Here is a 10,288-nt window from a genome sequence, read left to right on the forward strand (position 1 = left end):
TAGACGGGGCTGGAGGCCGGTAGGGGCGGGGCTGTTTCTCCCTTTTCAGGTCGCGTGGGAGGTTGGGAACGGTGGGGGTCGGGGGGAGGCTGGCTCGCGGATCGGTCTCCCCCGCCGAGGGTTCGGTGGTTGGTCTCGTGCTGCCGATAGCGCTCGGAAGGCGGGTGGGGGCACAGGACAGTCAGGGTGGAGGATGAGGAGCCTTGGTGAGGGGAGCGTGAGCGAGCTGGGCAGGAGTGTCCTGAGTGGGGTTAGATAAATTGAGCCTCCCCATTCCCAGGGCCAGTGCAAGGATGTTTTGTGCCTTAGGTGAAACTTCCACCTTGTGTCTCCCCTACCCTGAGGGCCCCCCAGCTGGCAGCTCTGCCCTGAGGTGCCTTCCCCCTTGCGGAAGCTGGCCACCCTCTGCCCTGAGGTTACCCCCCCCCCGCCAGCTCAACCCTGCCTTCATCCCAAGCAGCCATCGCTGCTTCACTTCTCCCACCTCCCAGGCTTGCGGCGCCTAAGCTGATTGGTGCCGCAAGCCTGGGAGGTGGGAGGAGTGAAGCAGCCACCTCGTGCTCGGGGAGGAGGAGGGGCAGGGGTGAGCTGGTGTGAGGAGTTCCCCTGCATGCTGCTCCCCTCCCTTACTTGCTGCAGGCAGCCCTCCCCGTGGCCCTTGCCCTAGCTCCCTCTGCCTAAATGTCAGCAGTGACTGGGATGGCCAAAGATCCGGCTGCCGTGGTTGCTGCCAACGAAAATGACACCCGCCAAATCCTAGTACCCGGGCAACCGCCTAGGTCACCTAAGTGGTTGCACCGGCCCTGCCCATTCCTCCTCCAAGAGTGGAATTGATATAACCTCTCCCTGAGGGAGAGAGATTAAGAGGCCCCAGGGATGGGGCAGGAGAGTTCTAAAGGGGAAATATTTTAAGGGGAAGGAAGAGTCCTTTGATTAGCAGAGAAGAGATTGGGGAGAAACAGCCCCCATTAAAGGCTTAGTGTGCATACAATGTTGTGTTGCATGATGTTAATCCTATATATATATATATATATATATATATATATATATATATATATATATATATATATATATATATATGATGGGGTCTAAATTAGTTATCACTCCAGAAAGAGATCTTGGAGTCATTGTGGAGAGTTCTCTGAAAACATCCACTCAGTGTGCATCGGCAGTCAAATGCTGGGAATAATTAAGAAAGAGATAGATAATAGGACTGACAATATCATGTTACCATGGATTTATATAGAGGCATGCCTACATCTTGAATAGTGCGTGCAGATGTGGTTGCCCCATCTCAAAAAAGATAAATTGGAAAAGGTTCAGAAAAGGGCAACAACAATTATCTGTGGTATGGAACGGCTTCCATATGAGGAAAGATTAGTAAAACTGGGACTTTTCAGCTTGGAAAAGAAATGGCTAAGAGAAGATATGATTGAGGTCTATAAAATCCTGACTGATGTAGAGAAAGTAGATAAGGAAGTGTTGTTTACTACTTCTCATAACACAAGAACTAGGGGTCACCAAATGAAATTAGTAGGCCGCAGGTTTAAAACAAACAAAAGGAAGTATTTCTTCACACAATGCAGTCAATCTGTGGAACCTCTTGCCAGAGGATGTGGTGAAGGCCAAGACCATAACAGAGTTAAGAAAAGAACTAGATGAATCCATGGAGGATAGGTCCATCAATGGCTATTAGGCAGGATGGGCAGGAATGGTGTCCCTAGCCTCTGCGTACCAGAAGCTGGGAATGAGCGGCAGGGTATGGAAGAGTTGATGATCACCTGTTCTGTTCATTTCCTCTGGGGCACCTGGCACTGTCTACTGTTGGAAGACAGGATACTGGCCTTAGGGTGACCAGATGTCCCAATTTTATAGGGACAGTCCCAATATTTGGGGCTTTTTCTTATATAGGTTCTGATATCTTACACACACACACACACACACACACACACACACACACACACACACACACACACACACACACACACACACACACACACACACACACACACACACACACACACACACACACACACACACACACACACACACACACACACACACACACACGATTTTTCATGCTTGCTGTCTGGTTACCCTAATGGACCTTTGGTCTGACCCACTATGGCATTCTTGTGTTAAACATAGTGAGGTAAACTGCTGCAACTTTTCATGTGGTTCCTCTTAAACAGATTTAAACTTTACTTGTAGCAGTTTAGCTTGCACCTTACAAGCTAATCCAGTATCACCAGTTTTAAACCAATGTAAATGTGCCCACCCATGGGTTTGTGCTGATTTGACTGAATTGGCTTTTAAACCAATTTATGTGAAACTGTTACAACTTGTGTGTGTAGATAAATCATTAGAGAGCAGGGCTGCACTTAGGGAATAAGAGAGTACTTTTTTTTTTCTTCAAAGAAAGAACTACAAATGAAAGAAACAAGATCATACCCAATGAACACAGGGAACAGGAGAGTGAGAATGGAAGCTGTAGGTGGAGGAAGAAAAACAGAGAAGAAAGAGCAAGACAAAACACAGACTTTTAAAGTCAGTGAACTTTATTTTATTCTTCATGTCCCTACATTTTATTGTATTTCCCTGACTCATGCCCCACAGCTCCCCATAGAAGGGAACAGCAGGGGGGTGTTAGTATGTGGAGTTACCAGGCCCAATCTTAAGCATTGCTTTGCACTTTTAATTCCCATTAGCTTCAACAGTTAAGGCCCTGATCTTGCAAAGATGGAAATTCTGGTGCATAAGTCAAGCTTTCCTCGCTGTCTCTTAGGATCATACTCCTAAAGATAAAGTGTGAGTTATCTTTATCTGATTTCATTTAAATTGTAAATCCTTTGGGCCAATGACTGTCTGTCTTTTGGTTGTGTAGACTTGCTTGCACAATGCAGATGGGGTGTCTAGGGCAATGGTTTTCAAACTTTTTTTCTGGTGACCCAGTTGAAGACAATGGATGCCCATGACCCAATGGAGCTGGGGATGAGGGGTTTGGTGTGTTGGAAGGGCTCAGAGCTGGGGCAGAGGGTGGGGTGAGGGTGGTGGGGTGGGGCTGGGAATGAGGGGTTCAGGGTGTGGGAGGGGGCTCTGGGAAGGGGATTTGGCTGTGGGAAGGGGTCAGGGCTCTGGGGTGGGGCTGTGGGCTCTGGGGTGGGGCTGGGGATGAGGGGTTGGGGTGCAGGAAGGGGCTCTGGGTTTTGGGGGGGAGCTCAGGGCTGGGGCATGGGGTTACTTTGGGCGGCTCCTGGTCAGCATGCAGCGAGGTGCCAAGGCTGGCTTCCTGCCTGTCCTGGCACCGCAGCCCACACTGTGTTGCAGAAGCAGCTGGCAGCAGATCCGGCTCCTAGGCAGAGGCACACAAGCAGCTATGTGCAGTTCTTGCCTGCAGGCACTGCTTGGGGCAGGGGCAGCAGGCAAAGTCCCATGCCCCTCCCCTGCCTACGAGCCGGATGTGCTGCTGGCCATTTCCTGGGCGCAGCGTGGTGTCAGAACTGGTAGGGGCTAGCCTGCCTTAGCCGGGCACCACCGCCAACAGAACTTTAGTGGCACAGTCGGCAATGCTGACCAGAACCGCCATGACCCAGTTCCTTACAGTACTGCGTTGCGACCCGCAGTTTGAAAACCCCAGGTCTAGGGTAGGCACCATTACAATACAACTAATAGTAATAATTGGTTTTCTGGGCTAATAATATTAGCAATTTTGTAGAATTCAATAAATAACCAGGATAATAACTGACCACTCATCACATCTGTAATGTAAAGTTTAGAGGTGACTTGCAACAAATTTTTCCCTTTGATTTCTCAGTAGGTACTGACGATCTTGAATAACCTCCCTAAGAGGGCCATCGGTATGCATAAAAGAATTAAAACTTTAAAAAATATATATTAGATCCCTCAGGTCACACAAAGGGATCCTGGAGGCTCCCATCATCACCGCTGACTGGGCTGTTGAATGTCTGGTTTGCACAGCGCTGCAGTGGGGCTGACAGGCTTCCTGCTAGCCACCAAGCTGTGGACCATGTGGCTCCCAGGTCAGGAAGCAGCCTGCATGTCTGGCTCCTAGCCTTAGGTGCTGCCGGGGGTATCTGCATGTTGCCCCGCCCTCAGGCATATTTCCCATTGGCTGGGTCAGGACAGGGGAGGAATTAGTGCCACTCGCGAGCACTCACCGGGTGGCAGTTGAGGGGTCACGTGGCGCGTACCTCTCTCTCTGTTGCCCAGTGCTCTTCTCCTAGTGTGGCTGGGCTTGAGCTGCAGCAAACTGCAGTCTGTTGCCCTGTTGGTGACACCTAGGAGTTGAAGGTATGTGTATCCCCATTTCCAAGTGCTGGGAATGGGGCTGCACCCCCTCCTCACTGAATCCGTCCCCGTTCCAAACCCCCTGCACCTCTATCCCCCTATCATTGCATCCCTCCCTGTCCCACCCCCCTGCAATCTCATCCCTCCCCCATCCAATCCCATCCTGCCCCCACACCTAAACATCCCAGCTCTGTACCCCTTACAGCATTCTTCCACCCATCCTCTCCACCTCCCAGAGCTGCCACCCCCATATCTGTCACACCCCTGCTAATAGACCCATTGCAGCTGTGATAATGCATGGTCCTAATTCCACACACAATTACAATATAGGCATTTATGAAATAAAAATATATTTATTGGTTTATCATTTCCACAAGTTACCACCACTAACAAATGTGAACTGTAGTCCATTTTCTTATAGATGGAACAGAATTGTTGCACCAATGTTGAATGATACAAAACATTTATACAGATGACGTGACATGAACAAATCAGGTTTTGTACCTGTCAAGAGCAATATCTGACAAGTTATTAAGAAAATAGAGCTAAGGATGGAGCAGATTCTTAGTTTCCCTTTTGGATTACCCATTAACCCCTGAGAAAGTAAAACTGATCTCCAATTTCTGTTTTACAAGTTATATTCTTACTTGCTGTCTTAATCACCTGCATTTGAAGCTTAAATTCACTTTGACCTATTCACCCTTTTGTTATTCATCCATTCTGGAGAGCAATATTAGCATGTAGGAGTATATGTATATGGCATTGTTGAAACAAATACTGGAATGCTGTATCTGTTTCTGGTGTCTACATTTTAAATAGGATGTTGAAAAATTGGGAAGGGTGTAGAAGAGAGCCACAAAGATAATTTGAGGACTAGAGAAAATGCTTATGAGAGGCTTAAAGAGGGCAATATGTTTAGTTTATCAGAAAAAAGACTGAGAGGTGACTTGATTATGGTGTAGAAGTATCTTCATGGGGAAATAATATCAGATATAAAACTTAGATAATATTTTCACCTCAAGGTCCCAGAGATTCAGATAAGGTTTTCATCTTGAGGCCAAAAGACCAAAAACATCAAGACACTTGATCACGGCCTTGGATAGGCCAAGAGACTACTCACACTTGATCTTAGCTCACACTACAGGGCTCCTTCATTTAGCAGAGAAAGGCATAAAAAAAGTGTGGAAGATGAAGCCAGAAAAAAATCAAATTAGAAATAAGGCACATATTTTTATCAGTGAGAGTGATTAACAATTGGAACAGATTACAATGGGAAGTGATGGATTCTCCATCTCATAAGGTCTTTAAATCAAGACCAGATGCATGTCTTCCAGAAGTGCTTTAGACCAGGAGTCAGCAACTTATGGCACGCATGCCAAAGGCGGCACATGAGCTGATTTTTCTGTGGCACTCTGCTGCTGGCCTGGGGTCCTAGCCACCGGCCCTGTTCAGCTCACTGCCGGCCCGGAACCCCAGGCCGGCAGCAGACTGAGCAGGGCTGGCGGCCGGGACCCCAGCTGGCAGGGGCCAGCGGAAGGGACCCCAGACTGGCAGTGGGCTGAGCAGGGCCGGTGGCTGGGACCTCGACTGGCAGGGGCCACTAGGTGAAACCCCAGGCCGGCAGCGGGCTGAGCAGGGCTGGCAGCTGGGACCCCAGCTGGCAGGGGCCAGCAGATGGAGCCCCAGACTGGCAGTGGGCTGAGCAAGGCTGGAGGCTGGGAACTTGGCTGGCAGGGGCCGCTAGATGGAACTCCAGACTGGCAGCAGGTCACTGCCAGTCTGGAGTTCCATCTGCCATCCCCTGCCAGCCCAGATCCACACTAGTGGCCCTGCTCAGCCCACTGCCAGTCTGGGGTTCCGTCCGCCAACCCCTGTAAATGTAAAATGTGTTACTGGCACATGAAACCTTAAATTACAGTGAGTAAATTAAGACTTGGCACACCACTTCTGAAAGGTTGCTGACCTCTGTTTTAGCCAAACAAAACTGTTTAACAAGTTATTGGACTTAATACATGCATGATGGGGCAAAAAAAGCTGGAAATATAAATTTAAGTAGTTTCAATTGGCACTCTCATTACAACTGCTTTTGGGTTATATTGTTTGTATCTTTTTTACACTTCAGAAGAAGTTTTAAACGTTTAATTTTCTAGTAGTGTTTAAAATCTCTCCCTGGTGAGGTGAAGGGTATCTGAATCACATATTCCATCTCCCATATTAGAACTGTTGCAGCTCCTGGTCTTTTCCTGGTGCCTGTTGGGCTTTGTAGTGAAAAAGAGCATGTGAAGGTGCGGGAGAGCAAGCAAGGAGAGATGGAGTGAGTGGGGGGCGGGGCCTCAGAAAGGGATGGGGTGGGGCAGGGCAGGGATGTTCAGTTTTCTGTAATTAGAAAGTTGGCAACCCTAGCTGTGAGGTATCACTTTAAAATGTCCATGACCGTGACAGGGTTCTCTCATCTTGGATTCCTTACTGCACACAGTCTTCATGCACACCACTGGCAAGTTCTATGCTATGTGCTTTATTTACAATGTTCTTTGTGGCATAAGGCTTTTCACCAAGCCTTTACCTACTGACAAGGCACAGGGCAGGAGGGGAAGAGACATCACACCTCTCTGAGATGCTGGGCTCATGTTCCTTTCCCTCTAGCTTTCTGTCTGTCCCTCTCTCTGACATCCTCAGTTGATGAGCTGAATCCCCTTGTTGACTGGTTAATCAGTTGGTACTTATTAAATTATCTTGTCACTTTTGCTCATGTGGGGACACTTACCAAGTGCACAGAGCGGTGAGTCAGCCTTAGGCTACTCACACTGTCACACTGGCCCTCTTAGATATGCCTACACTGCAATTAAATACCTGCAGCTGGCCTGTGGCAGCTGACTTCGGCTTAGAGGACTCAGGCTAAAGGGCTTTTTAACTGCAGTGTAGATGTTTGAGCTTGAGCTCTGACTCTAGGAACTTTATTGAGCCCAAATGTCTACACTGCAGTACTGCTGGGGGAATTCTGCACCAAAAAATTAAATTCTTCAAAACTCTGCGTATTTTGTCAAAATAACACAATATACTCTCGCCACTTACAAATATTTTGGTAATATATTTCAAAATATTTGTAAGCAAGCATGCCTGTAACAATACAGATTAAAAAAATTGATTTTTCTTGACAAATAGGTTCCTTACTAGGTATGTTAATACAGAATGGTGTGTAATTCATTTAAATTACAATACAGAACTGTATTTTCTGCACCTATCAGAAGCAGTGCACAGGCTTGGGGAAGTCAGGGGTAACAGAGGAGTTAAGGGAGAGGGAAGGAGCTTAGGAGTGAACCTGGAGGATGTTGGGTGTGGGTGGGAGATTTTTCGGGGGGGGGGCGGGGGATTGTCAGGGTGTTGGGATGCCTCCCCCATACAGACCCTGGCTGACCCCAAACCCCTCCCATTCAGTCAGGCACATCTGCCCGTCCCCACACCCCCACAGGTCTCTGCAGCGCCCATCCCAAGCTCAACCAGTAACCCCACGAGCTTTGAGCCCCTGCTCCAGTCTTTCCCCCCACTAGCCATTCTGAACCCCAGTCTGTGACACCCCCCAGCAGTCTTGTGTGCCCCACTCTGTTCTAACCTGGCTCCGCAGGCAGGGTGCTATGGGAACTTCTACTCCTGGGGGAATTCTGCAGCACTGGCATAGAATTTTGTATTTTCCTGAATAAATTTTTTTTGCCCAAGTGCTGCAGTTCCCCCTTTTGCCCACCAGAGGCCGCTGTGGTGCATGAAAGCAGCTGGCTAGTCTGGCGCCACAGCGGCCTCTAGTGTGAAAGGTGGAACTGCGGGACATAGGCAAATGTTTTTTATGCGGGAAAATACAAAATTATGCGAGACAGATGAATTCTGTATCTCTGCAGAAGCCAGGGCCTGCTCTACCATTTTTGCCAGCCCAAGCAAAAAAAAACAAAAAACACTCAAACTGTCGAAGCACAAAAAAAAAAAAAGCCATGGGTTGATTGAGGACAGGTATTCAGACTGGTAACATACAGATCTTATTTTATATACCAATAGCCAACAGTATGGATTTCTGATATCCTTAATCAATTTGGAATCTCGCCAGGCAATGTATTGAATATAAAAGAATTTTGCTTCATTCTTATACCTAGAACTTTTTAGATCTCAAAGCACTTTACAAACATTATCTCACTTGCACAGTTTTATAGCTAAAGAGCCAAGTTCACTGAATGATTGTTTTAGTGACCAATGCCAAGGATAGTTATGCTTCTAATTTATAAAACAAATTATTTAAACTAAATTAACAGTCTGATTAAAATATTCACAATCCCTAAACCCTTCAAACATGGATTCATCTATGATGCTTACTGGTAAAATTACGGTAGCCAATAATCCAAATTATCCCATTTTCTGTCTCCCATGCTATTACTAATCTGTTTGAGGCAGAGCTTCATCTGATGTAAGTTGTTATAGGGCCGTAATTGTCATAGTTCCAAATTCATGACCTCAGTGGAGCTATAAACAATTTATACTTGATGACTATGTGCCCCCAGGTTTCCAATAGTATAATCAGAATGCTAGAATTGATTTTAAAAGTATTATATTTTCAACATGTGTGGTAAGTAGGCACACTTTTTTTTTTTTTAAATTCACACTATTTGGCTTCTCAGATTCAGTATATTTTACACCTTAACTTTAACTCCAACATTTAGAGTGCCAGTTAGTATTTCTCTCTGGAGACGGATTGCTGGCCCAGACCTTGGCACATAACCACTTAAGTCCAGTCTGCAGTGGCAGCTCCAGGCACCATCGCACCAAATGCGTGCCTGGGGCAGCAAGCCACGGGAGGTGCCCTGCCGGTCCCTGCAAGGGCGGCAGTCAGGCAGCCTTCGACGGTTTGCCTGTGGGAGGTCTGCCAGTCCCGTGGATTTGGCAGCAATTCGACGGCGGGTATGCCAAAGCCCCGGGACCAGGGACCAACCGCAGGCAAGCCACCGAAGGCAGCCTGCCTGCCATGCTTGGGGTGGCAAAAAGGCTAGAGCCACCCCTGCCAGTCTGAACCAGAGAAACTTGGATATAGAGTTTGTTTTGCTTTGTAGTGGAGCTTTGTGTATATGCGCTAATCTAATAACCCAAAATGACAGGATAGCTACATTTTAAAAAGGAACAGAAAAGAATAAACACAGAGAAAGTAGTTTTAATAGTACTTTTAAAATTTATTTTTGGCATTAAAACATTTGGTTTCTACAATACAAAATAAAACTACTCGGTATGTGTCTGTAACTTAATCCCTGATATTGACACTCCTGGCAATATTAAATAAGCATGCTAATCACCTCAATCCTCTTATCACATACAGGAATATAAAAAATAGCAAATGACAAGAACAGTTTAACCTCGGGGAGAGAGTTTTGGAGAACGTTCATGCCACTTTAAGCTTGGATAAATACAGCAGAAGTGTGGAAAGGCAAAGGTGAAATAGGGGAAAGGTGTTTGGCTATTGTAGTCTTGAGGCACAAGAAATCCCACGTCAGCCATCTCAAGGTGAAGGCTTTTCACAGTGCACCATGAATGAAATGCATACATTCCAGTTTGCTGGGCCCTTTCTCACTGTTCCTCTCTCATGTATATTCTCAGGTGTAAAGAGAGCATGAAGGTCTCACTGAAGGAGACCTGCAACTGCAGCCCTAATCCTTTTGGGGTCTGTCTCAGGACATTTAAAAACAAAAAGCCAGAGGCTGAAAAGGAAGTTCTGGGGGTTGGCGAGGGGAGAAGAGGGGAGAGTAAAGACCAGTAATACAGGGACCGGAAGGGAGGGGGAGGAGGAGAAGAGGTTGCCTTTGCAAATTGTAATATTTAGCACTTTAGTTAGAATCTTCACTAACAAAGCAATCAAGAACAAATCCAAAAAGCAAAGTGCGGAGAAAATGTGACCTCTGGAAAGCAGCAAATTTTCTAGGATACTCTGCATGGCGGGCTCTACAAGAGGGTA

At 46.9% G+C, this 10,288-nt stretch overlaps 1 long non-coding RNA gene across 2 annotated transcripts in view; it reads left to right on the forward strand.

Annotated features, from left to right (window-relative positions):
- The first annotated feature begins 2,411 nt into the window (after positions 1-2,411).
- Positions 2,412-10,288, forward strand: part of LOC127054498 (uncharacterized) — a 9,070-nt gene continuing 1,193 nt past the window's right edge. For both annotated transcript variants that reach the window (XR_007775268.1, XR_007775267.1), the window contains exons 1-2: positions 2,412-2,547; positions 2,709-2,808. This is a non-coding gene — a long non-coding RNA (uncharacterized LOC127054498). The remainder of the gene's footprint in view (positions 2,548-2,708; positions 2,809-10,288) is intronic.

Source organism: Gopherus flavomarginatus, chromosome 6, assembly GCF_025201925.1.
Source record: "Gopherus flavomarginatus isolate rGopFla2 chromosome 6, rGopFla2.mat.asm, whole genome shotgun sequence".
NCBI lineage: Eukaryota > Metazoa > Chordata > Testudines > Testudinidae > Gopherus > Gopherus flavomarginatus.